This window comes from Doryrhamphus excisus, chromosome 8 (assembly GCF_030265055.1).
Source record: "Doryrhamphus excisus isolate RoL2022-K1 chromosome 8, RoL_Dexc_1.0, whole genome shotgun sequence".
Taxonomy (NCBI): domain Eukaryota; kingdom Metazoa; phylum Chordata; class Actinopteri; order Syngnathiformes; family Syngnathidae; genus Doryrhamphus; species Doryrhamphus excisus.
The window spans coordinates 5,569,629-5,595,914 of record NC_080473.1 but is presented as its reverse complement, the minus strand read 5'-3'; the positions used below and the strand labels follow the sequence as shown (position 1 = coordinate 5,595,914).

General features: G+C 40.2%; 1 protein-coding gene across 3 annotated transcripts in view; it reads right to left on the bottom strand.

Moving 5' to 3' along the window:
- Positions 1-21,941, bottom strand: part of gramd1bb (GRAM domain containing 1Bb) — an 88,145-nt gene extending 66,204 nt beyond the window's left edge. The window contains exons 1-5 of one of the 3 annotated variants that reach the window (XM_058079299.1): positions 21,852-21,941; positions 21,489-21,532; positions 21,350-21,396; positions 19,977-20,031; positions 16,766-16,813 (exon numbers count right to left, since the gene is read on the bottom strand). The gene's annotated coding sequence lies outside the window, so the exon portion shown is untranslated. Of the gene's footprint in view, positions 1-16,765; positions 16,982-19,976; positions 20,032-21,349; positions 21,397-21,488; positions 21,533-21,851 lie in introns of those variants that run through there. The other 2 variants (XM_058079301.1, XM_058079300.1) reach the window with 2 other exon arrangements.
- Positions 21,942-26,286: the final 4,345 nt, after the last annotated feature.

The window sequence follows — 26,286 nt, the reverse complement described above, 5'->3', positions numbered from 1 at the left end:
AATATATAGTGATCTGTTCTACCGATTGAGCAAAAAATATGCTGCTTGGTGCATATAAAACTCAAAAGATGCAGGGGTCACTTTGATATGTTACATTTTGTAAAAAAAAAAAAAAAATGTTCTATTTATTTATTTAAGACAAAACTTAGTGTTATGATTCATCAGAGGTGCAACAATTAATCATTTTTTTATTTAAATCCATAAATATCCTGTGAATGTGAGCCATAAGATATTCACACATATCAGCTTTGACATCGGTAAAAAGATCTGATATGTTGCGGACTCAACCACAAATTGTTGTTTGCTTCATATTCATTTGGTCCATCTTTGCCCCAGCCGATTACTCCATTAATTGATACTACAAGCTTGAGATTAATCGACAATGATCAAAAACGATCATCATTGTATTTTCATGTACATTTATTGTTTTACTGATTTTTTTATTATTATTATTTAACATTATTTTAACAGAATATTCAAGCGGCAAACTGGTGTCTGTCAGTTTAAATCTTTTTTTCAAATTACTGATTAATCTGATTAATTGAAAAAAAATTATCGCAACTTGCAGCCCTATTGTTATTTATTGGTATCAACAGTTGCTGTGTTTTTCCTGTTTTTGGGGGGGTTTAATTTTATTTCTACAATGTGCCGCGGTGCAATAAAACAAGCTGGGGGCCGCATTTTGGACCCCCTTGGTCAAGTAATAGAACAGTCTATTTCAACGACTACGTTGCCAAAATAAATAAAAAAACGTTGCAAAAACAGAACAGGCTTTCTGTTTATACACAAACTATTTAATTTTTTTTTGGCTCTAATTAAACTTTGGAAAGTTTCTTTATAGCTAGCCTGCTAGCAAGCGAGCTAACATGACTAAATTGACTAAATGCTTTGAGTCTGCTTAATCTATTCCTTTATTTCCAATAAAAACAGAACACAAATGTAACTACTTGTCCTCTATGTTGTTCATTTTCAGCCAACTTGGTTTGTAGCGAGAAAAAGAGTTTGCGAGCTAGTTAGCGTGACTGAATTTAAATATTTATGATGCTGAACCTCGATGTACAAAAAACATGGAAGGCTATTTTCTATTAGAGCCACTCATTTTCTGGCTCGACAAGCTTGACTTTGATTCTTTAAAAGTATTACTGTATAAAACAAAGTGGTTAAGTGGACAAGCTTTTGGGGCAAATGGGACAAAATGCATCAACTCAACCAAAGCTTTTACTGCAAAGTTCCTTTATCAGACCTTTCCCGAGCCGAATGCAATGCTAAAAGATGGAACTACATTAGGTACATGAATTGGGCTGTCATCCACTGAAAAAAATAAAACGAATCCATGCAAATGCACCACACTTATGTTAGATTCTGCACATTCAATGATGCAATACCCATAAATAGTGCTCAGATTCACATATTCCATGTTGGTTGCATAAGTCAGATTCTGAAAAACAGTGAAAAACAGCCAGAAGTGCATCTGCTGCTACAAACTGCTACACTTAAGTTACTAAGTGCAAAAAATGGTAAAACCATTAAAAAGCAGTTTTACCTTTAAAGTGCGTCAATACACACACAGCCGGATGAAGTGTTATCCCTTCACAACCGGTGTTTGTTCATGATGACAAGTACAACTAGCTAGGAATTTTCCTCACGCGGTAACAAAGTTAAATCAGCTCATTTTGTGGGTGGGGTCTGGCATGCAGGAAAGGCAGACGACTGGCCTATCAGGGTCCTGCCAAAACACCACAATACCCAGATTTCCCACCCTCTTCCTGCGTTTTAACCTCATAGTGGCTCCGCAGTCATGGCAAAGCAGTTATGTGCGTGTATGTTCAATTTTTAACATCTTAGATCTGATTACATTGCACAAGTGGTTGCAATTTTGTGGGCCCTTTATTTTAAATGCCAAACAGTGTTGGAGCGAATGCTTTGGGTTTATGCAAATTGGTTGTATGAAAATGCTCTGCTGGGACATGTAAATCACATCATTTCAAGCAAATTCAACCACACTATCATCACTTCACAGCGTGTATTGGAGAATGAAACTCCATCAACAGTAGCCCAGCATCCAAAAAAATGGAAGACAAATACCATCCAATTGTGTTGCTACTTGACATTTTGTATGTTTGTGTCAATGCAAGGATTAAGACAAAATACAGAAATGTAATACCTCATGTAGTGGCTTAAGTTCAAATCGACATGGCATCTGTAAAGCTGATGTTGACTGTGAAGCTCCAAGAATGAAAAAGAGGCAGCTGGTTCACACCCTAACACTGTACTCGTTTGGCACAAAGAGTTAAAGGTCACGAACAGACAATGTGGGTGATGTGCCATGGTGTTATCAAAGTGACTGCACACCCACTGCTTGCCGTGGCTGAAACCACTTGATGCTTGTCGAGAGTGCAGACAATATCACCATTGACGGAGACGAGAAACAAAGACTTTTTCTGTCAGTAAGCTCATTCTGATTAGTGTCACTCAAAGAACAAAGAAAATTCACACAAAGAAAATTCATTTTACTGGTAATGTCAGGCTTATGGGAAGACCTAAATCAGGAGTATGCAACTTTTAGCATCAAAAGGGTCATTTGGGCCCGTTTCCACCAAATTAAAACCCACTCGAAGCAACAAAACCTATTTGAAGACTAAATCTAATATATACACACACTGATCATATTTTAAGACCAGTTGAAAAATGTAAATTAATTTACATTTAAACTGAAACAAGGCTGTTCATTAGTTCATCAAAGGTTTAAGCCCATAGCCAAAACCTCACTAGGATCAAAATATTTGATTAAAATGATTTCCATTTTTGTAAATTTTCCACAAATGTAGATCAGGGGGGCATGCGGGATGGTTTATTCCTCTGGAAAAAGTTATTGATATAATAATTGCCAAAACAGCAGATTTCACTTTGCAATAAATTGCTATCTCATTTCCTATTTTTGCATTTTGGAGCTCTACTTAGAACCTTCTTAAGATCAAACAAAGCAAATAAAAAGGGGGCTTAAAATTTTGATCTGGGTGTGTATCATTTCCTGAAACGTATCGTCACACTTCACTCCCGATTCTTGTTTTACCTGGTGGGGAGAGAAGCCAATTTGTCTGCTTTTAGTACATCATTTCCTGTGTTGCTATGACTCATTCACTATTGCAACAACATCAGTAAGGTGAAACATTTCTCCCGATGGTCTGAACCCAACTCACGTTCCCTATCAGTGGGAAGTGTTGAAAATGTTAAAACCCACTGATTACTTCCAGTTCCAGTACCAGGAAGCTAACAAGCTAAATAGTTAACCAGCGTGCGTCATGGTTTCTCCCTGAGTTGACCGAACAGAAAACAGTGACCCTAGCATTCGGAGTGGAGAATTACATGACACATGCTGAACGCCGACGCAAAACAAAAAATTCATGACGACGTCAGAAGGGACGGCAAAAGCGACGACACAGAAGTATAAACGACCATAATGCAGACCCCTGGCTTAAACCATTTACTGCTCCGTGTCATCCTCTGCTGTTCAACAGAAACGTAAACACACACAACTCCCTCTGATTGTAATTAAAGCGCTGTTTATGTTGATTTATGTATGCTGATTTTGCTCCGCTTTCCACTGATGGCTCATCATTGACTGTTGAGGCTCTTGATTATCTCCTCCGGCGACATTATTACCATATTTACCAGGATATCTTACACTGTCCCTCCCCTGGAACTCTGTGGATCAGACGATATTTCCAAATGAAGACATTGGCTCTAGTAGACAACGTCCAATTGAATAAATAACATGCATTTCTGCAATTAGCTTTACTATAACTCACAGCTCCGTGTATGATATGACAACACACACCTCCAGGATGTTTGATAGTGATACAAATATTAGTATTCCAAGATAATAGTGACCCAAAAATGAGCTACATTATGTGGACTGTCCAGGAGCTAACACTCAATGGCCGCAGCTTGGCCGTATATAAGACACAAAGTGGGTGTTGATCGATGGACCATTTCAATAGTTAGCGTATTTTTCGGGTTATAAGTCGCACTTTTTTTCATAGGTTGGCTGTTCCTGCGACTTATACTCCAGAGCGACTTATAAATAAAAAAACTGTTCATGTTACATAAACACTGGATACCTTTTCTGTTCATGTTTATATTTTTTGTGTAGCTGAATAAGCATTGTGTTAGCATATCTTACATATATTCAGCCTGTTCTCTATTCTTTTATTGTTAGAACTTGCCTTCCAAGAGGACATAATGTCTGTTTTGGTAAATAAATTACCCACCAAAAATGCGACTTATACTCCACTGCGACTTATGTATGTTTTTTTCTACTTATGCATTTTTGGCCTTGTGCGACTTATAGTCCAGAAATACGGTCCTCATTACGCCTTCTCTTTTCTGCAAGTTCGGCTGAATTAGGCATTTCTGAGACATTCGGACGGAGGCAGATAGGATTGTTAAGCAGCAGTATGGGATACACAGCTACAGTTACAAATAATGGCACCCCACCCACTATTTGATGAAATACAGTATTCATATAGGTTACATTTTATGGCTGCTTTAAGAGTTACGCTTTAAAACAGTAAATTGAATTTCACGCATATATGACATGCAATTAAAACTACTAGGGTTTATCCCGTAAGGTCATAATAATAATAATTCCAATGTTGACTTGCCCCTCCCTCCCCATGTTTACACATATCTTAAAACTACTGTACTGATAAGAGTCCAGTTCCAACTACTGTCAGGGAAGGGAGATCCCAGTAGGCGGTGTGTGGTTGTAATGTGCAGTCATTGAGAGTAATTCATGGCATACACTCACTTCACTCTCCGCAAGTCAAAAGGAGCCGCATCACTGCCAACTGGGCTGCTTGCAAAAAGCCTGTTTCAGTTACTCATTAGCTCACATTTGCCCAAACACTTTACAACAACATCATAAAAGTCTGACCAATATTACATGCAAGTGGATGTACTAGGAACAGAGAAACATTTAGGGTTCAGGTAGGAACTAATGTGTGATGAACTCATGACTTCACTGTTAATGATTGACTGATTGTGATTGAATCTTGTGGAGATGTGTGGCTTTGTCTGTCAATTTAATAGGAAGAACACAACAACATCACACAATAGCGAAACCATAGCCATGTATACATGGACCCAAATATTCCAACTGCATTCGGTTTATTTGCTCAAAGGGAAAGAATGTTACCTTTGTATAAACGTCATTCCAAAAGAAAAGTGCCAATCCGAATGAATATATAATGGGACGCACAGGGGTGGAATATTCCTTTCCCCAATCCGATTGAGGTATCTTCTACTCGCTCAAACGGAAAGTTGTCAGGGTGCGTTCTTTGTGGTGTTTTTCTTCTTCTGTTGTTTATTGGCGGTTGGCAAGCAGCTTTCGTGTGCATTAGCGCCACCTGTGGAACAGAATCTAAACACTTCTATACTTTATTCACAAGTCCAGTTTTATGAAAAAAGAAAATAGCGTTAGAGTTAGTATATTAGCAAGATGGAATTTGATCTTTTCCTGTTTCAGTTCTTTCAGCGATATGACGTAACACGCAGCTCCAGACGTTCTTCCGTTTTAAAAATGGATGCGAGCAATCGGCACTGGACTGCTGTGGAAAGTTTGTTTTTGATCCAAACTCATTTCAAGACTGGACGAAGGAAAAACTGGCAATATGGAGTTATTCCAACAAGTGAAAGAAAAACTCATCACGTGATGTTGATGTTTACGTTTTACAACGCATGCCCCATTGACTATTCTGTTTGATTATAGCGGCACATGTAGACAAGAGATTGGAATATTCCTTTCCATGGATACCATTATTTTCAAATAGGTCATTCCGAAAGATTCCATTCGGAAAGAGAAAAACTCTTCATGTAAACGTGGCTCATGATAGCTTCTCTATGCTAAGAAAGCACATTGCAAGTGTACTACTTTTTTAACACAATTTTCTTCTCACGCTTTCAACACTGTGGCTTGTACAGTGATGCGGCTAATTTATGGCTAAAAACTACTACTGGTGAGGACAGTGGAGAAGATCATTGGGACCCCGCTCCCCCCCATTAAGGACATAGCAAACACCCGCTGTGTATCAAGAGCCCGTCAGATCTACTCTGACCCCACACGCCCCCAGCATGGACTGTTTTCTCGCTTGGCATCGAGGAGAAGGCTCTGCAGCAGTAGAACAACCAGGTTTAGAGACAGCTACTTCCCCCTGGCCATCAGACTGCTCAATGCCAAATAAGCCCCTCTACCTGCCCACACGCACAACCAAAACTTTAAATTATTGTTATTTATTCTAAATTATTTGTACAAATTACTGTTTACGCTGTACATTGTTGTTCATATTTGATGTAATCTATTTATTCTCCACATTATTATTTATTATTACACGGGAGCCAGGCAACAACATTTCGTTGGCAATTTCACTGCTGTGTTATTGTGCGATGACAATAAAGAAAGTCTATCTATCTACATTTCCCTTAGACTGCAGCGTCAGGAAGTAGTGATGCTATAACAATCTCTGACCCATCTTCAATAAGTGTGGAATTACTACAGCTTCTTTTTGGACTGCTCGTACCGCCAACTGTCCAGTATCACCAACAGGTTGTGAGAGACTGGATTATTGCGTGATGAAGAGGATACCTCAGGCTAAATGGCTAATTTGCCTCAAGACAAAAGTGACTCCAAGAGCAACAACAAGAGATCGAGAGAGACTGGCAACGTGTGTGATGAAGGAATTATGAGGCTGATCAATTGTGATGTGAAAGACGACGACTTTCGTGTTTATCATTCCCAGGAGGAGGAAGAGGACAGCAATGAATTAATTTTATTGTAGGCTACCGTTTTACTAGCCATGTTATACCAACTGTTGGGCACTGTTTCACTGGCTACTGGCATTTATTTAATCAAAAGTGAAGAAAATACCGATACTTGTAGTGGAAGTGAATGATGGGAAAGAAAACAACAATGTCAAGAAAGTGAACATAGTATGTGCCAAGGCAATAGTAGTATACAATAGTAGTAGTAATAGTAGTAGAAGCTTGCTTTGTCACACAAGACAAGAAGTGGCATCTCTGTCTCAAGTCACTCCACATGACTGAAGGGTGAGGAATCTGCAGATGTTATTTTCTGCTCCACCTACACCCCTTCAATGATTCATGAAGTCACAATTGGGCTCCCAATTTGTGTACAACATTTGAGGCAGTGAAGCAGTGGTTCAAAGTGACACGTTTCTCAGTTTCCACAGCAACGGCATAACTTGCAATTTTTCAATGGGTCAAAAGTTTGCGTACACTCTAATCTTATTGTCCAATTGCATGATTCGACCACAAGTTGATTGGGCAGCCAATTTATGATTGTATCATTTATCTATCATGCTGGGCCCTGTATGCTTTTCTTTGCTGGTTCTCCAGCTTTTATATGAAAAGCGTTTGATGCTGCTAACACGTTGGCACCATCTGGAAATGCTATTAAAAAAAAGGGTGAACCCAAACAGATGCCATGAAGCTCAATCAGTTAAGGCTCCCTTTTGATCAGTTTACTGTCTGAGAGGTAATATGTTCATTATTGTGGTTTGCAGTGGTTCCACTGCACTGCATTAAATGAGCTCTTGCTAACATTTTAAGCTATTATTTAGAGAGGCATAACACAATAAATGCCTCCCAGCATGGCTATATTGTGACATTTGATGCAAAAGTGAGTTGTTGTTAATGTTCTATGTGACAGGGATCCTGAGAATCTGTTTCAGGCTCTTTGCATGTTTCAACAAGTCAAATTTAAGACTTTTTTAGACAGCAATTGAAGACCCATTTCACATCTACCCTGTTAAAAAGCATAAAAGCTAAAGGAAAATCGGAGCTCCAGAATAACAAAATAACGTAAATAAAAGTAAATGAAGTTATTTATGGTGGGGGGGGGCAACTCATACAGTGGTTTGAACAGATGAAGATACACATGACAGATATTTAACAATAATATTTCAATACCTACAGCGGTTAGCACGCAGGCCTCACAGCTAGGAGACCTGAGTTCAATTCCACCCTTGGCCATCTCTGTGTGGAGTAGCATGCATGGGTTTTCTCCGGGTACTTCGGTTTCCTCCCACATTCCAAAAACATGCTAGGTTAATTGGTGACTCCAAATTGTCCATCGGTATGTTGTTTGTCTATATGTGCCCTGTTATTGGCTGGCGACCAGTCCAGGGTGTGCCCCGCCTCTCGCCTGAAGACAGCTGGGATAGGTTCCAGCAGGCCTGCGACCCTTGTGAGGATAAGCGGTATAGAAAATGAATGAACGAATTTCAATTTGTCGGGTTGAAGTTGTGAAAAAAATTCTGTCCCCTTGGGGGATGACAGAAAATAATTGAGACTGGCTTAGAATAATGAAAAACACTAATTAACTGAACATTGAATTTCTAATGTGAAGTCATATTAAATAAATTACCACATCACGGCTGATTGCCGATGTGATTATATTATATACTGTATATACACAAGTCTGATGCCCAAATTGCTCAACTAATGAGGCTCCAAAACAAAGTTAATGGAGCGTCCAATCCAAGCAAAGACAGAGAAAAAAAATGCTCACCTGTTGAACTGTGCAGAAAGACACGCTAGTTCATAAAATACTGTATTGCTACTAATCGCTTATTCATAGTTCCTGTTACATGGTGCAATCATGTTTAATGTTGATTTAAACACACAACGCTCACTGCAAATCCAACCTTATTGCAAACTTTGACCAGATATAACCTGATATATGGAGGAAGAACATGGATCAAAGCACTGCAGGCAGACACTGAAATATGCAATAATTCACCATTATGTCATGAACACATTGTTGCCAACTCAAGCAGAAGCAGAAGCATGCTGAAAGGAACGGGGCGCTAATGACTGCACTGCCAGTACTATAGACTGCATATTCATTAGACAACAACCTCAGCTTGCAGGAAAGCGCGAAAACCGAGATGAGCAATAGAGACTAGGCAGCTTATCGGTGTTGAGCAAAATTCTTTACTTCCCCCTAAAATAATAATTTATATCCAAATTATTACCTTATAAATTACTTAGCAACGCTGCGGTTAATTAAAGCCAGAGATAGTGGAGGTAGATGCTGAGTCAGGTTTTTCACCCTCACAGCTTGTCCTCTCTCGAAACTATGTTTCCCTTTGAGACTGACATTATGGTATATATGAGAATGTCCAAATCCAACAGCACACACAAAAGAACAACAGTGTCCCTCTGATGTACTCCTTCCTGATCCTATCCATCAGGGTCACTCCCAATGAGAACATCAGCATCAACATCAGCTCATCTCTGTTACCTCCAGTTCTGCTTTCTGTCTTTTCCTCAGTGGCACCGTCTCTAGACCAAACAGCATGGCTGGTCTCACCACAGTTTTGTATACCACATTAAATAACACCCATAAAGTCACCTTTACATTTGTATTACCCATTAAAGTAAAAATAACCAGAGAAGATACGACAGTAAAGACAGTTTACCCTGAAGCAATTTTTATGATTGAAAATGACAAATGTTCGCTCCACTTCATACTCAGTCATTTCATGTTCCAAAATGGCTGTAAATATTTCAATGGTGCCTGTTGTCGTTTATTATGCCAACATCAATTGAGTCAGTCAACGATCTAAGTTTATTCACAAATAAGCCTGTGGGAATGTAACGGAATACCATTTTCAATTACCGCACAAAAGGACTTCATTATTTCTCTTACTTTGAAGATTGAATTAAAATGGGTAATGTGGCAGTTATCACTTAAGACTTTTCCAAAATAGGGCATGGAAATTGTCTGCTCCGAGGAATTTAATTTGCCCTTATAAACCAGTCACAACTTCAAGGACAGACACGCATGCCTCAGGATGGGCACACCAACCTTTCTATGCAAGTCTTAACAGAACAAAAATGGATGCTTGTCATGATTACTAATGGGATCTATTGCTGAATTGAAACACTTCTTGACCAACCACTTCATGTTTTCCACCCCAATTTTTCCTTCGTCCGTCAAAAATGCAAGAAGAAAAAAAATCGTGATAGCACAGCTGAGCGTGCTGAGACAACATTTAACCCACCCACTGAACAACAGGCATCAAATTATGGCCTCCAGCCTGCACAAACATCTGCTCTACGGCCCCTTGAAGCAAAGTAAAGGCCGGCTTAATGTTGTACTTTGCCATTACTTAACATCTAAATGATTACATTAAGCCAGCGTAGTAGTGACTTGCATGGCATTTGGACTACTGAATTGGTGGTAGGCCAAGTAATACAAGTCAAGTGTTATCATTATCACACACAACAGGCCTATTTTTAGTTGCTTCTACGAAAGTATTAGTTCTAAATAACTGGAAAGAACGACTGCATTAATTATAGATTATTAAATGGCGCTTCCGTGCATGAAAAAGTACACCATGTGACCTTGTGGATTATTTTGAGTTGCTCTGGTTATTTCTGTTATGCAAAGTGTCAGTTATCATAAATAACTAGGGGGAACCACTGCATTAATTATGAGGCACATTTACATTGCGCTCCTGTGCATTTGCTTGTGCATGAGGAAGTAACATCTTGTGCTTTGACCTTGTGGATTATTTTGAGTCATGCTGGCTACTTTTATTCCGCAAAGTGGCCGTTATCTTTAACAACTGCTAGGAGTAAACATGACATTAATTAAACAACATGTGTGTTTGTGCATGAGCAAGCACACAATGGGTTTTCGTTTTAGGGTTTTGAGTCATTCTGGTTGTCACTGCTCGTGGAGGAAGGAATGGTCACATTGATTATGCAACACGTCCAAGTTTTGTCGGTGTGTGTAAGACAAAGAAGAAGTCCTCTGCCAACAACTGAGTGGGACTTGATGGGCCCTTGCTTTGCACGTATGTCACCTATCCATGAAGTTTCTTTATTATGCTCTATTGTGCTCATTTTTGGCCCTCTGTATTGAGTTGTGGACTCCTAGAGAGCAGGTACACACAATAACCCACACAGAAAGCTTTCTAGATCTACCATAATCTGCACCTATTCCAGCTTTATTTACTTGGATTTCCAAAACGGTCTGTTTTGGGAATCCAAAGCCCACCTCCGGGCACTCGCACTCCTCTGTGATTGGTCACACTCCTAAGTACTCCCGGGAACTTCCGGACTAATGCCGAACCCCACTTTCTAATTTGTTGATAATAAATAATAACCCATTGGAGAACTACTTGAATAGTGGTTAGGAGCTTCTGCTAGCTCATGAGCTACTGGTTGGAGACCCCTGACTTACCGTGTATGAATTTTTGTGTAACGCATAAACCCATCTGATACTATCCAACATTGCGTATGTATTCACACGAGTGGGAGACGATGAAATATATGCCGTAAAAAGTGATGTATTTTAGATTAGCCATCATACCAGAGTCCTAATTCAATTTATTACTAAATAAAACTTAGTGTGTCTGGACACAAAATGGGGTCAATGTGGGTTCCAGTAACACCTGCTAATATCAGACAAGCATGCCAAGTACACTAAGCCTTTGTAGCCTTTCATTTTTATGAGGCGATTAGTGCAGGAATGTTAATAAAGGTTGTTTATTAGCACAGGGATTACGAAAAGGGACTTGGTCTTAACACACGCAGCGGCAGCAGCAGTGTTGGTTGGTATCACACGAATACACAAGGGAGTACATTGGGGGAGGGTGGGGGGGTGACTGGAGTTTAAGATTGGCCATTAGCATGTCATCACAGACTGACTCATTGAGAAGGAAAAGAAGAAATGTTGCCATGTGGTGATTGGATCAAGATAAGGTGAATGACCATTGTGCAGCAGCTCACAAGGGGGTGACGAGGAAAGAAGATGACAAAAGACACACAAGCCAAAACTCATGGTGACATTTGACCCCAGTCTCAAAAGGGTTGAAGCTTGAAGATTGGTTGGAAATTGTGGCCAGCAAACCTGCATAGACTTGAACTCAGCTACCAGTCACCTTGACAACTGTATTTTCAGTACTGTTTTCTTTACTCAATTTATTAATATATTTATTATTATAAATATAACTCATTATATATATAATAAATAATAATATATTATAAATTATAATTAATTATATTTATTATTATAAATATAAATAAATATAAATTAAAGTTTCTAAAAAACTAAATATTAAATATAATTAAAATTAGTGGCACCTGTTTTTTGCATTTGATCTGTTGAGCCCTGAAAAAGATGATGCGTTAATTTGATTTATTTATTTATCACTTTTTATCCTAAAATAAGTATGTTTGATGGCATTCACATGAAAGGGAAGAAGAAAATCATTTAAAAGGAATACATGTATGAAAATAGGTTGTCAGCGTGATAAAGTAGAAGCATGAATTGAAAGTGAAATGATACAAAAATGAAGGCAACGCCTGCTAGGTATAAGAAAACAAAAACACAACACTAACTGAGAGCACCACACCAACCTTTAATAGCTGTGGCTGTGTTGTATATTGTACTGCAAAAGGTCAAAGTCTAATAAGCAAATGCAAAGCGAACGCCTGCATGTCCCCTGCTGACATCCATTTACAGTAGTTCTCAGTACGTTTGGATGGCATTTATTTAAAAAACAACAGTTTTGTTTGGGAAAAACAAAAGTTGCAGCATCTTTGCCGTTGTGCAAATGGTGCCTACTCTCGGAAATCAGATTAGTTTATTCAGAAGTACTAAAATTTGGAGTACTCTTATCAAGTGACCAGCACTGCTCTAAAAATGTTTTCAGTTTTTCCGTAATGAAGAACCAATCATTTCACAGTTCAACGTAAAAAGCAACAAACATGAATTGACTACCGATTGAGAGTGACCCCGAGAATGCAGTGGTGCAACAAATCACCATCAATCTTGACAGTAATCAACACTAATGAACCTTAAAGAAACACATTACACTGACAATGACAAAGCGCCACAGACTGTACAGACACCTGTAGACCCATCTACTGATCAATGCTGATTACACTAATTAAAATGTTGGTGGTAAAGTGTTGTGTAAAATGAGGTTACCTACCACTGATAACACAAGAAAACACAGATACAACAAAAAGTAACATACATTAAACATGCTATACAGAGGAAAAACCATGGACCCCAAAAATAGTCGACTATGTGAAACTAGGTCTGACATCTAGGTTGTCATGAATTGTTAATAATCTTCAAATATACTATAGCTCACAGATGCAAAGGGAACTCATGGATACAGTGGAAAGTCACAATTTCAAGGAAAGGTTTTTAGGAAAAATTGACCTATAGTTGCAAAAATATGGTTATTGAGCTGCTGTCATCAGAGGTGGTGTGCAGTCAGGGCCAGCAGGGCCTTCTCTGCTGGCCTAGACACCATCAGAAGCTGTTCAAAGAGATCGTATTCATTTATTCCTAACAATCCATTATCTTTGTTTTGTGACATGTCTCTTGGCTGAACTGCTTCCAGTAGTGTATATGCCTATGTTAGATATTTTGTCCAATCAGACTTCAGCCTCTACATGTTGCTTTGTCAATCTAATCTGCTCAGGGCCTTCACAATCAGGAGTTCTGGCCCATGTCACTTTACCATTACTAGACCTGGGACTGCCTTAGACTGGCCTCACAGAGCCAGCCAGTTGGCCCGCAAAAACATCAGAGTTAATCGGAGTCAAACTGTCAAACAAGTCATGTGATGCCACAATGGCTGACCGAGAAGAATTTTTTTCATTGAAACATTTTATGATTTTGTCAGAGTTATATGATAGTGACTTAAAAATATCATGTTTTAGTGTTTAGGTTTGGAGTTGTCTGAACCCTTTATCACTGAGCCGTAACTTTTATGCTTGTTACATTTGGCTGAATGCCAAATTTACAGGCATTGGAAGTTACCAATGCTCGACGTTACGAACGGAAGTCCGTTTTTATTTCATAAAGCATTCAGAGATAAAGGGTTAACTGGAATTTGTGTTTTGTTAAAAATTGTATTGTAGCGTGGAGGGGCTCGCAGGCGAGCACCTGGTGGTGGTCGGAAAAATGGTTGGATGGTATTGTAGCTAACTGGTAGTACAGTATTGAGTTTGTGAATTCCTATGGTCTGTGAATGTGACAGTCTGAGCCCTGTGTGAGTGAGTGCAGGTTGAGGAGGACGGTGGCTTGTCGAGGGAACAGCTAGGTTTTGTTGAAGCTGCTTTGGCGTGGTTGCAGGTGATGGTAACCAGTTTGGCTTTGATGAAGAGATAGTTGATCGACCACCTCACCTTACAACCTCCCGGGAAAACATTACAGCATCCATCCCCAATACGCTAAATATAGATCTCTCTTTAATGCCACACCATCGTATTGCAATTTTGTATATTATTAATTATTTCTGTAACTATGACATGATAGTGGTCGTATTAAGAGGTAGAATAATCCCCACCAAAGGCCCAGGTACTGAACACACCATCTCACACTTATTCTGCCTCTCTTTGGATTTTAATTTGATCTTTTTTGCAACATAAGAAGAACCTTGCTCATATTCATGGTCCTCAAAGCTACAGTAACAACAATGCCAGTGTTGCCAAACATGTCATCACTGCTCAGGTTACTTATAGGGCTCGAATTTTGTAGGCACACCTTCCCTGCGCCGCGTAGATCAGTAGATGTTCAAGCAGCCTGGTTGATGAATGCTGTAATTAGCATGAAAGGGATGCTGCCATGCTGAGGCCCAAGACGCAAGCTTAATAGATGCATCTGATATCATATAGTGCAGGGGCGTCCGCACTTTTGCACAGTAGGCTCTAATTTCATAGACCAGGCGTAGGGGTGTGGCCAGCGCATTTTGCAAATTTTGTGCGCAGCGCCGTGCACCCACGCCTCCGTCCCTCCCACGGGCGCAAGTGGCAAAGAGGGAGGATAGAAGGCGTGAGAGGGTTTAACACAGCCGAGTGTAATCTCAACCAATCAAATGAACGCCTCTAAATGTGCCTTAAAATGTGCATCAGAGGCCACAATGCGCATCACCTTGTACACCACCTCGCGGGACACATGCGTAATCTGTTCCTGACATTTATGTTGAAAAAAAACTGCAGCAAGTTAATCCAGGTATCATGCTTGAGAGCCACCTGCATTCATGCTCTATATTCTCAGTATTTCATCCTCTTTGCCTTGTGTAATCTTTTCAGATCACGTTAAGAATATAGATCAGGACCAGCTCTATGCTAGGGCAAGGACGACCCCCTGAATAAATGACTTGTTTCCCCCCAAATAAACATTTTCAAAGTGACTCCCCTCTTCTCAGTAAACATCCAATCACTGTTAGTAGGCAAATGAGCAAAGACGTACAACGGTTGGTTGCATGTTAAAAGCTGGATGTAGGATATTTTATGACAAAGTGCAATCCAGGTCTTCAGGTTGGGGCTGGACACACAGCTAACAACCAATGCCGTCAACAAAACACTGACAATCTTTGAATGAGATTCATGAGAATACATACTATTTCCTGTCGCATGCCGCGGCTGTTTGTGGTTGGCTGAGAGATTTAAAGTAAAGGATCGGACAATTAATACAAACATGTACATGCTGGCTCAGATAGTTCAATTAAAGAGTGGTTGCTGTGATTGTTCATTCCACTGTAATCTGAAAAACCTCAGAAAAACCTGCCTGTGAGGTTTTGGTGACGTGTACACTGTGCGCCCGTCAGCTAATTTATTCTTGCCTCTTCGCCTGTAGTAGGAGCTGGCGAGCTTTCAACGCACCTTCGGCTCACTGCGCCAAACTGAAAATGTGGACACGCCCCCCCTTGTGTGCTGCCACGACCATCTCAGTGCAGCCCAGTCTACCAAATTGGCTGCACAAAGTGATGCACTGGAGTGACCAAATCGTGGGGTGGCGCCACCAAATTCGAGCCCATAGTCTTACTCTGGTTAAATGCTTTTTACACTCGTGTGACGACAATAATGTCCAAACTGTGAGATGTGTGTAGATCATCCTGTTACCTTTTTAACTCACAAATGCTTGTACAGTTACTAAAAGGACTTTTGGGCACAGTCCCTGGATTCAAATGTGGTGCAAGCATGGTGACTATGTGTGTGTTTCAGTCACACACACCATTGTCTTGGTAGGACACTTCCCTAGATTGAACATTTTTTCATTTTTTATTTTCCCAAGGAAATTAAACAATATGTATCCTACGGTGTGAGATATTTGGGAGAAGCTAGAACATTGTGTGAGCATTGTGAGCTTTGTAATAATAATAATAAAAAGAAAGGCTGGATTGTGTCCAAGTCACCTGATGATAATCCTGAGTTCCAAACAGTTGGGAAAAAAATGTTTCAATGCTTGAGTTGTTATGTATCTAAACAAAAGTGTGTCTCTAGTGGACAATACAACTTAATATCAAACAGGTTATTATCATTGTGCCATAATGCCTTATTGTGTAGCAGGACAACGGCAGCATTTCTAACAGCTCATGGACAAAATAGAAATTTATGGAAGTTGGCAGGTGAGAAAACTTGGGCTGCCCTTCATCTTTACCTCCGAATACCTGACTGCTAATGAAGCCTGCTGACAAGTCCGCTCTGTCCTCTCTAGCTTGCTGATGAGGTGGCGATTGGGTCAAAAGTGCTCCTCCATCCTTCTCAGCTCTGCCCAAATACTTCAAAGTGTCACATGTCTGTCTTTTGGAAGCTCATTCACTCATAAAATCACATTCAAGGCAAAAAGCATGAAGGCAGGACAAATGGATAGTATGCAGCATGCAGCTTTGTCGTTTAAAAGATTTAAAGAAGAGGAGGCGGCTGTTACCTCAGTGTGGAGAGGTGGACGAGTTGGAGTCAAAGATCATTCTGCCATCTGTCAAGCACAAAAAGGAAGTAAGTGTCCCTCTCCTTCGTCTCTCCCTGGCTTTACATTAGAGGACAGAGCTGTACTCCAAGGACAGACTAAAGTCTGAATGATGGAAGGATGCTCTCCTCCTCCTCCTCTTCCTGCTGCTGCTTCTGCACAACGTGCCCCCTCTCCCTCTGTGTTCCTTCTGAGCTCCCTCCCTCTCTCTGCACTTCCTCGTCCTGCTCCACTTGGACTCCCTCACTCACTCACAGCTTGGCGTGCATTCACTGAGGCGACCGGTGTGCTGCACACTCAATCATATGCAAACAACAAGACAAGGCAGACACAAAGCTCCTGTCATGCACGCCAGAACACGTGTTTCTGTTGCAGATGGATGCGTCCAATGAACATACAGTATATGCCATGTAGTCCCCATTTCCTGTGCAGGAGGTCAACCTTTTTCTGAATGGATTGGACAGAATGGGAAATGTCTCCACTCCGGATGTAATGACTCATCTTCCATAAAAGAAAAATACCCATTTCTTTATGATGGGACACAAAAATAGAATATACGTTATGTGGACACCCGCTCTAAGCTAATCGGCTTGGATGCTCTGTAGGGGATGTGCTATTTTGAGCCCCTCTGTCGTGATGCACAACAGAAGAAAAAACAAACAAAAAATGGAGAATCTCTATTACGTGAATCCCCCCCCCCCCAAAAGTACACCCCATACTCCTCGATGTCGCTTTAAGGGGATAACAGTGGGAGGCAGAGATGGATGGCTGGAGTTGTCTCAGGGATAAAAATAGTGATGCAACGACCGCAGCAATTACCAGATGGTAGGAAGGCGATTCACAGAATCCACCTGGCATCATAACAGGTTGTCACAGGTGAATAGATCAGTAGATGTTCTCAAGCAGCCTGTTTGATGAATGCTGTAATTAGCAAGAAAAGGACGCTGCCATGCTGAGGCTCAAGACGCAAGCTTGTGATATATAGCGCAGGGGCGTCCACACTTTTGCACAGTAGACACTTGGGGCTCTAATTTCATAGACCAGGCGCAGGGTGTGGTGTGGCCATGCACTTTGCACCCACGCCTCCATCCCTCCCACCGGCCCAAGTGGCAAGGAGGGTGGAGTGAAGGCATGGCAGGGTTTAACACAGCCGAGTAATCTTAACCAATCGCCTGTCAGCCAATTTACCATTCCGAAGTCTGCGCTTCACCTGCGCCCCGAATAAATCAGGTCAGAGCTGGCGAACCTTTGCCGGACTGTTTCGTCATGATATTTCCCCCATGCCAAGCTGAAAATGTGGACTACTCCCCTGATGGGCCGCCATGCCCATCTCGGCACAGTCCAGTCTACCAAATTGGCTTAAAAAGGCATAAAAATTACTTAGTAATATTAGATGTGGAACTGTGATTGTGTGATGCATTCCATTGTAACATGATACATGTTCAAATAAAATAGGTCCCCTTTAAAGTAACATTGCATACAGGTGTAGAATTCAACACACCTGAAAAGTAGTAGGAGGAAGATGATGTATTTAATTCCATCGCTTCGTCATTTCTCAGCAATTACCAATTGCTTGTTCAGTAATTAGTGTGATTACAACACATAAATGCAATTTAGTGAATAGAAAATTACTTTTACTTTATTTTGCTTTGAATTAATGCAAAACTTAGTGTGCAGTTATTGATTGCTTAGTTGCAGCTTGATAATTACATCTAAATTTGTCCCACATTTCCCTTCTGAAGCGATAAGGTTCTTTTCATGTTATGAAATTAAACTTGAGAGAGAGAGAGCGAGAGAAAGGTCACACGTCTCCTGCTTGTCACCTCATGATAAAGTACTCTGTATAATTAACCTTTAAACATTGCACCTATTTTTGAAAAAAGCAAAGCAACAATAAGGTTGCTCATGCAGCGATAAGGAGGTGCTACGCCAAATTTCACTTTCAAAATTATGATGATGTAGCGGAGGGGTGTCCAAAAGGGGCCATTTGCAGGCATGCAGTAGTAATAGTAGTCTTTTGGCCTCTTAAAGTACAATTAAACAAAAAATATAAGCGAGTAACATTCTATATTAATAACATTAATGCACTGTAACCAGGCTGTTTTTTCTATACTTAGCTACAGCAGCTACAGCATGTTAGATTGGTTGTATAAACGCTGTTTACAAAATAAAAATATCAAAATGCTCCCGTGTGCTTTAATTTTCCAATATATCATGTGGACACCCCTGATGTCGTGCAAAGCCAGTTCTTGCAGTGTATGAATATAAAACAGTATCCCAGTGGAAACCGGAGTGTCTGTCAGCATTGCAAGCTTTGAGCTCCGCAGGTTGACAAGTCGATCGTTCCTTCCTGTTGACCATGTTAGCTCAGGAAGACTGAAATTTACAACCAAGAATACTGGTCTCTTTTTCCACTGAACAGCATTGTTCAAAATCACCTGCGGGTTGTTCATTTAAAGAACAGAATCACCCTAAACATGCAACGCATGAAATATTTAGCCCCGACAATAATTCAGCTCATGTTCAATCAACGAATTCTATTTGAAATCATGCCATTGAGAAAGATGATTCTATATAGTTCAGGACTTCCCGACGATTCCAGGCCCCAGCCATCACTTCATTATGCAATGCTGTTGCTGCAAGTTCCCTTATTTCGTGACTTAGAACTTAGAACATATTTTAGCTACAGTAGCCCCATGTCTATTGCTGTTAACTGGTTCCACCTGGCGGTATCAAGTGAATTTCCATGAAGTAGGAAGTGTTCCCGAGCGCAGCAGAGTGGCGGGCAGACAGGTTGAAGGCCTTGTTCACTCCGGATCAAAATGTTATAACCAGTTAAAAATTTGACATTTGTGATGTTTTCCTTCACACTCAAGCACTCCACATCATTAAGTCTACCAAGGAAGTCTACCACGTTTGATTACGCACCTGACCACTAGTGAAAGATGCTGAAGTTCAGGATTTCAGAATTTCAGACTGCATGTGACATACTCAGGTAATCAAATTGTGACATTTGCACTTTAATATCAGTGGGGCTAATATTCACATTATTCATTTTGACATCTCAGTACTTTACCATGCAAACAGTGAAATGAGCCAATCAGCATGTTCAACGTCCATGATTACCCATACAGTAAAAGCAACATGTACTGTAAAAATACAATTGATTTACCTGAAGTGGCTGTGTGAAGGCGTTCAACAGGATGGAATTTGTTGTCCGCAGTCACCTACAGAGAGTGCTTTGATTACAAATTTCATTACGCAGCGCAAGCATGGGGATAATTGATGTGCTTCATTGCAGAGCTGCGATCAGAGATGTGTGTGTTACACACTACTGAGGTGGAATGGTACCTTGTCATCATTTGGGGTCAGGTTAAACATGACCAGATCATTGTGGTATCGAACTGCATCATTGGACTTAAACGCTCGACTCCACGTGACAAAACAGCATCCATAAAGTAAATGGACTGGAACCGCAGTATCCTCACTGGAGCACAGCAGGATTGTATACAGTGGTATGAAAAAGTTTGATCATTTTCCTTTATACAGCTACTAGCTTTATAAACTAACTAATTGGATCAGCCATTTCAGTTAAATTCATATATATCATATGTATAGTAGACACAGCGATAAGTGAAATAAAGTTTATAGGACTTACAGAAAAACCGCTGTCAATATTTAGTAGATCCTCCTATTGCAGAAATAAACGCCTCCAATGAGGGTCTGGATTCTGGCTGAAAGTATTTTTGACCATTGAGTCAGGTTTGGTGGTTTACAAGCATGGACAGTCCGTTTTAAATCACACCACAGATGTTCAATATTCAGGTCTGGGGACTGAGACGGCCATTCCAGAACGTTGTACTTGTTCCTCTGCATGAATGTCTTAGTAGGATGAGAGCAGTGTTTAGGGTATTCGCCTTGTTGGAAGTATCCTTACCATTTTCAAATATTTTGCAATATTTAAATGTACAATATGCAAAAATACAATAGTGTTCACACAAAAGGTAATTATGTATTTATGCATTATGTGTTGTGTTTTAAGCACTAGCAGTGTAAAAGTGCAAAAATATATGCTAATCTTGATACTTGGACGCAAAATGTGCAGTGCATTTAAATGACTGCAAACAAAACATGCCCCCATAGCTTGTAGGAGAGGAAGAATGATGTTATTGTGCCACCATGTGGCCGGAAATCTTCATCACCATAGCATGGACATTTTATACCCAGATAACTAGATGGCGTATTCAAGGTGCATTTATTGTACAGTCGGTTATTTAAGGTGATGTGGAATTTGTCCATGATTTATTTTATTATTTTATTTAATGGAAAATGGGCAAGTGAGAAAATACCACTGCACGTAGGAACTGACTATAATTTATGTGTTCAGGATTGTTGACCTCACTATTGAGCTCAGGTACCGGCACAAAAACAACGTATGCTGGTCTTGCTGGTACCCAGACCAGCATGCCAGCACAAAAACGCAACAAATGCACAAAACGTATGCTGGTCAATGCTGGTTTTTCCCCAGCAGGGTGCTCCCACTACCTTTTGGTCTCTGCTGGTGTGGTGGAGCAGCCTACCAGCATGGGATGCTGGGAAGACAAGGACAGACATAGTATGCTGGTCAGACCACCAAGACCAACATATGGTATACTGTTTGGATGCCGGCATGCTGGTGACTAACCTGTGAAAGTAATAGTTGCATAATCACCAGGGTGGGTTGCTGCTCTGATGACAAAAGCCAAAGCACATGACAATATTGCAATATTTTCATTGTGTCATGATACCAACTACTAGAATGAAGAAAGTTAACAGTCAACCAAAAAAAACACTGTCCAGAAGGCTTACTTTACTTTTCTTTTTCGTGCATGTATGCGTGCGGCAAAACATACAGAGAATACAATTACCATCTGTAAATGTGCATTAAATATGCTAAACACAAGTAGCTAGCCAAAACACAAGATAGCTAACAGCGACATGACAGTAACTTTACAAACATTCAAAATAATTCATTGACATTTCAGGTGCTTTTCATACAGATACTCACAAAGACGAAAGTGTCCCAAGGCTCAAACGTTTTAGAAAAGATTGAGCTTTTCAAACTTCATTTCTACCGTTGCTAGCTTGTGCTTCATAGAGAAGAAACAAACGTCAAAGATTGTCTAATCACGAGAAGAGTACTCGCTCTTGCTGTCGCTGAAACGATTGTTTTTAGTAAGGATGTCTCACTTTGATCTTTTTTAACCAGATTTACTCTACATTATAACATATTACACAGCCCGCACTGTGACCGAGTATTGAACATTACGATATGCCTCAGGCATTCATACTATGCTGAATTGAACAAGTATCGAACCTGTGAATAAATGTCGCTGCACTCCTAATACATATATGTATACACACACACAAAACTAACGAAAAGATTAAAAGTCAGTGAATTCCAAGGGATTTTGTTGAAGTAAAGTAAATTTTTTTGTAAGTTTACTGTGTAGCACACCAACAGAACCTCGCAACCTGCTAGATTGCATCTACTCTATATGCTCACTAATTGGACCTGCGTCTCCTTTTCATTGGCGGGTAATTAATGTGGCACTTCAGCGAGAGATGGAAATAACTCTGGTGGGGCTTTGCTGATCCACGACCCGGGAGACTCTGGTTTATCTTGAGCTTACATGGGATGGAGACAGCAAGGATGGAGGAGGGGACTGAATCAATGTCCCTGCGTTTGCTCATTAAGCAAAAGACCTAGGCTGGGTCAGCCTCTGCGTGGAAAATACCCTCGGGGGTGGCCAGGCTGTTCAGTGAGGCTTCTTGGACTTTGAGGACAGTGGCTGGGAGATTCCTGTACTGTCCGCTAGGGGCAATATAGCACCACGACTACATGACTGATTATAATTCACAATGAAATGCTTAATTGCGTGAATGCTGAGTGGCATTTTGTCCATTGGCTTACATTTATGAAACAATTCAAACTATTCCAAATGTTTAGTCCATTCAGGAAACAGCTGTGTTGGAAAAAATGGCCACATTTATTGTAATTTCATATTTTCTATGACCGTTTCCCATTGAAAATAAATTTTTTAAATTTTATTTTATACAATGCTGTAACATTCCGCATATTGTACAGGGTGACATGGCTAAGGAGGTTGTTTCCCCTTCCGGTGGTTGCTGGTACAATCCTCAATCACGCTGTAAATCCTTCACCTTATTCATAAACATGTCAACATCCACATTATATTTTTACTTTGCAACATTTCAAATTCTGTCATTTAATCAGCTCATTTGGGCGATGTCGGCTATCAGGACTCGTTACATTTTTCATGATTCAGCTTTTGTTTTTACTGAAATCATTTCTGGTTTTAAGGCACATTTTAAAAGTGAATCATTGAATATACAGCATGGAAACATACCATTCCTTAAATAACGACTCCCAACATTGTACTCTGCAGGGTGGGTTCATTTGAATACACACTTTCAATAAAAAAAAAAATTCTTAATGAAAAAAATACTGTGACCGATACCAGTATGTAAATATTTACAATATACAGTTTAAAGTGTGGAGAATTTCAAAAAGAAGACTAGGTTCAGCTATGGAGGGCAGGGGCAGTAGAGAATAACATAATTCAAGCTTAAATGTGAATTATATTGAACAGAAAGTGTATTACAGAACAAATATATACAATACTGTACTTTTAATACACTGGTAACAAATTATTTTTCTTTATAATATGCACAGTTCGGTCATCAATTTAGTGGACAATAATGTAACATCCTGGTAATGTCCAGGATGTGCTAGGAGTGATATTGGAACATTTGACTTGTGAGGGTGGGGGAAGAGGATAGGCTGCTCAGCCTCCTACCAGACCACATTTACGGAAAGTTGCTTCCAAAAGCGGTGAATGTCCAGGCTCTTCGCTTTGCTTTCCAGCTCGCCATCAGTGGAGTCAAGCCACTTCATATTCAGATCATCAATTTAACAAGGCTAATGCTAACTTAACCTTAGCAAAGCAATTAGCAATCCAATCTTTTATACATTTATACACACATACAAAACCTCTTGGCGACATTGTGGCACCAGTTCAGCAGATTCAATAAACACCAGAAAAACAGATCCCAAGCAAAATGGTCTGTTCCAGAAAACCAAATGGTGGAAATGTTTAAAAGACCATGTGATATTTAAAAAAAAAAAAAAAAAAAAAAACACTAAATGTTTGTGGCCACTGACCTGCAGTTGACATCCCTGGCTTCTTGTCCCACGGAACCGAGGACTGAGGAGCGTGAAGTCAAGGCAGCTTATATAGCTTCTTGCTTAGTGACCCCCCCAGATTGCTTAATTGAACCCAGGTGAGGTGTCATGTCATGGTGCCTTCAAAGGCCAAAGAGAATGTGGGGGAAAACGCCACATACGCCTGAAGAGCAGCTATCGCATCTGTAAAGCTGAAATGTAAAGTTTTTAAGGTGTTTTTAAAATCACTTTGTCGATTAACATTTTAAGGCCTGCAGTCGATACAAAAAAAAAACACAACAAATCATGGCTTTGCATGAAAATGTTATCACTCAAAACAGCTAAATATAGGGTCTGAAACACACACACATGCGGCACCGGCAAGCTTTCAAGATGACATATGGCATAACATAATGTGGGTAAACTTGTGTTGTGCAATCCAATAAACGGCTCAATTTTATAATCTCTCTCCGGCTGCAGTTTGTTAGCAGGTCTGCCAGTTAAATGCCAAGTGAACACAGTAAATTCAACCAGGATTACAGCTTTTGTCGTTTGGATTATATGAATCTAATTACCTTGCAAGAGGGGCTTAACTGCCTCGGGGGGCTTATCAGCTTGATTTCCTATACTGTCGCCGAGCGCCATTTGATAATTTCTTGTGCAAACAATATTCCACCATATTTAAATGGGAGTGTACAAATAAATATGAGCTCATCTTGCCATAATGATCATATCTTAGCAGATGTATGGGAGAATAGTCAATAGGCAAAGAGAATCAGTGTGAAGAAGAAGCAGTGTGGTGTGTGGGAAAAAATAGCTTCACTGATGATATACAGTTAAATATTAATACTGGCACTTCACTATTGTCACAAATCAGCCATTTAAAAGTTGATCAAAGAATCCAGGACGAGCGAAGACAGAAAAATGCACCATCAGGCTTTCCTCGTCATCGTGTTTGTGATCAGAGCTTCTGCAGGGGATGACAGAAAAGATCAATTCCTGGACTTGAGACACGGTGCTGAGCTCATTTATCAGTCATAGCTTTGACGCGAGTCCTCATTAGTGCGCTGGTACACATCCAGCATCCGCACATGTCGGTGAAAAGCGCCCCGGAATCAGATGCAAGAGTTGCAAACTGACACAAATTATTTAAACCACTCAGTCACTCAGTCGCTGGCTTGCCAACATTTCAGATGTGGCCTAATTAGAGATGCTCGTTATACACGTTGCTCTTTGTTCGCATGGCAACAATTCATGAAAAGGAGCACAACATAGCAATACGGAGTTTGGATACTTCCTCAGACTTTAGTGCATTTATAGCTATGAGCGAAGATTGTTCAAATGTTAAAGTCAGTGGTGGCCTAAGATGTTTGCACGGTGCTGTCCATCCGCTTATCTGGGTCTGGGTCGGGAAGGCCAAACCTTCTGGTCTCTGGAGACCTCTTCCAGTTCCACCAGGAGGATACCAAGGCCTTCCCAGGCCAGCTGTGAGACATAATCCATCCAGCAGGTCTCCCGGGGGTCTCGTTCCAGCTGGGTGTGTCTGGAAAACCTCACCTCGGCATCGAAGAGGCATCCGATGCCCGAGCACCTCATCCTCTGCATGGTACTGAACTTAATCACAAAAAGTGAATCAGCATTATGGTAATGGTAATGGTTTAATTTCATTTGAATATGCATCAGATTACAATTGAGTACATCCCATAATCAGTTCATAGTTCCACATGTCCAAAAGGAGTAGGAAGAAGCAAAGCTTATTAAATCCTACCCCTCCATCTGGTACTTTTACAATCAGTAACTGTTACATTTGTTCACTTCCTGCTTTCCTAATATACTTTTTTTCTTATTTTAATTTTAATTTTAATTTTAATTTTAATTTTAATTTTAATTTTAATTTTAATTTTAATTTTAATTTTAATTTTAATTTTAATTTTAATTTTAATTTTCCTCCCACATTCCAAAAACATGCTACGTTAATTGGTGACTCCAAATTGTCCATAGGTATGAATGTGGGTGGGAATGGTTGTTTGTCTATATGTGCCCTGTGATTGGCTGGCCACCAGCCCAAGGTGTACCCCGCCTCTCGACAGCTGGGATAGGCTCCAGCATGCCAGCGACCCTTGTGAGGAAAAGCAAATGGATGGATGTCTGCTATATTAGGTAATATGCGTGTAAAGGTGACTATAGGGGTGTTAACTCATGTCTATCAGGCTCTAATGTTAAAAACGCATTTAGAAGGTTGTAAACAGGTTTTCTA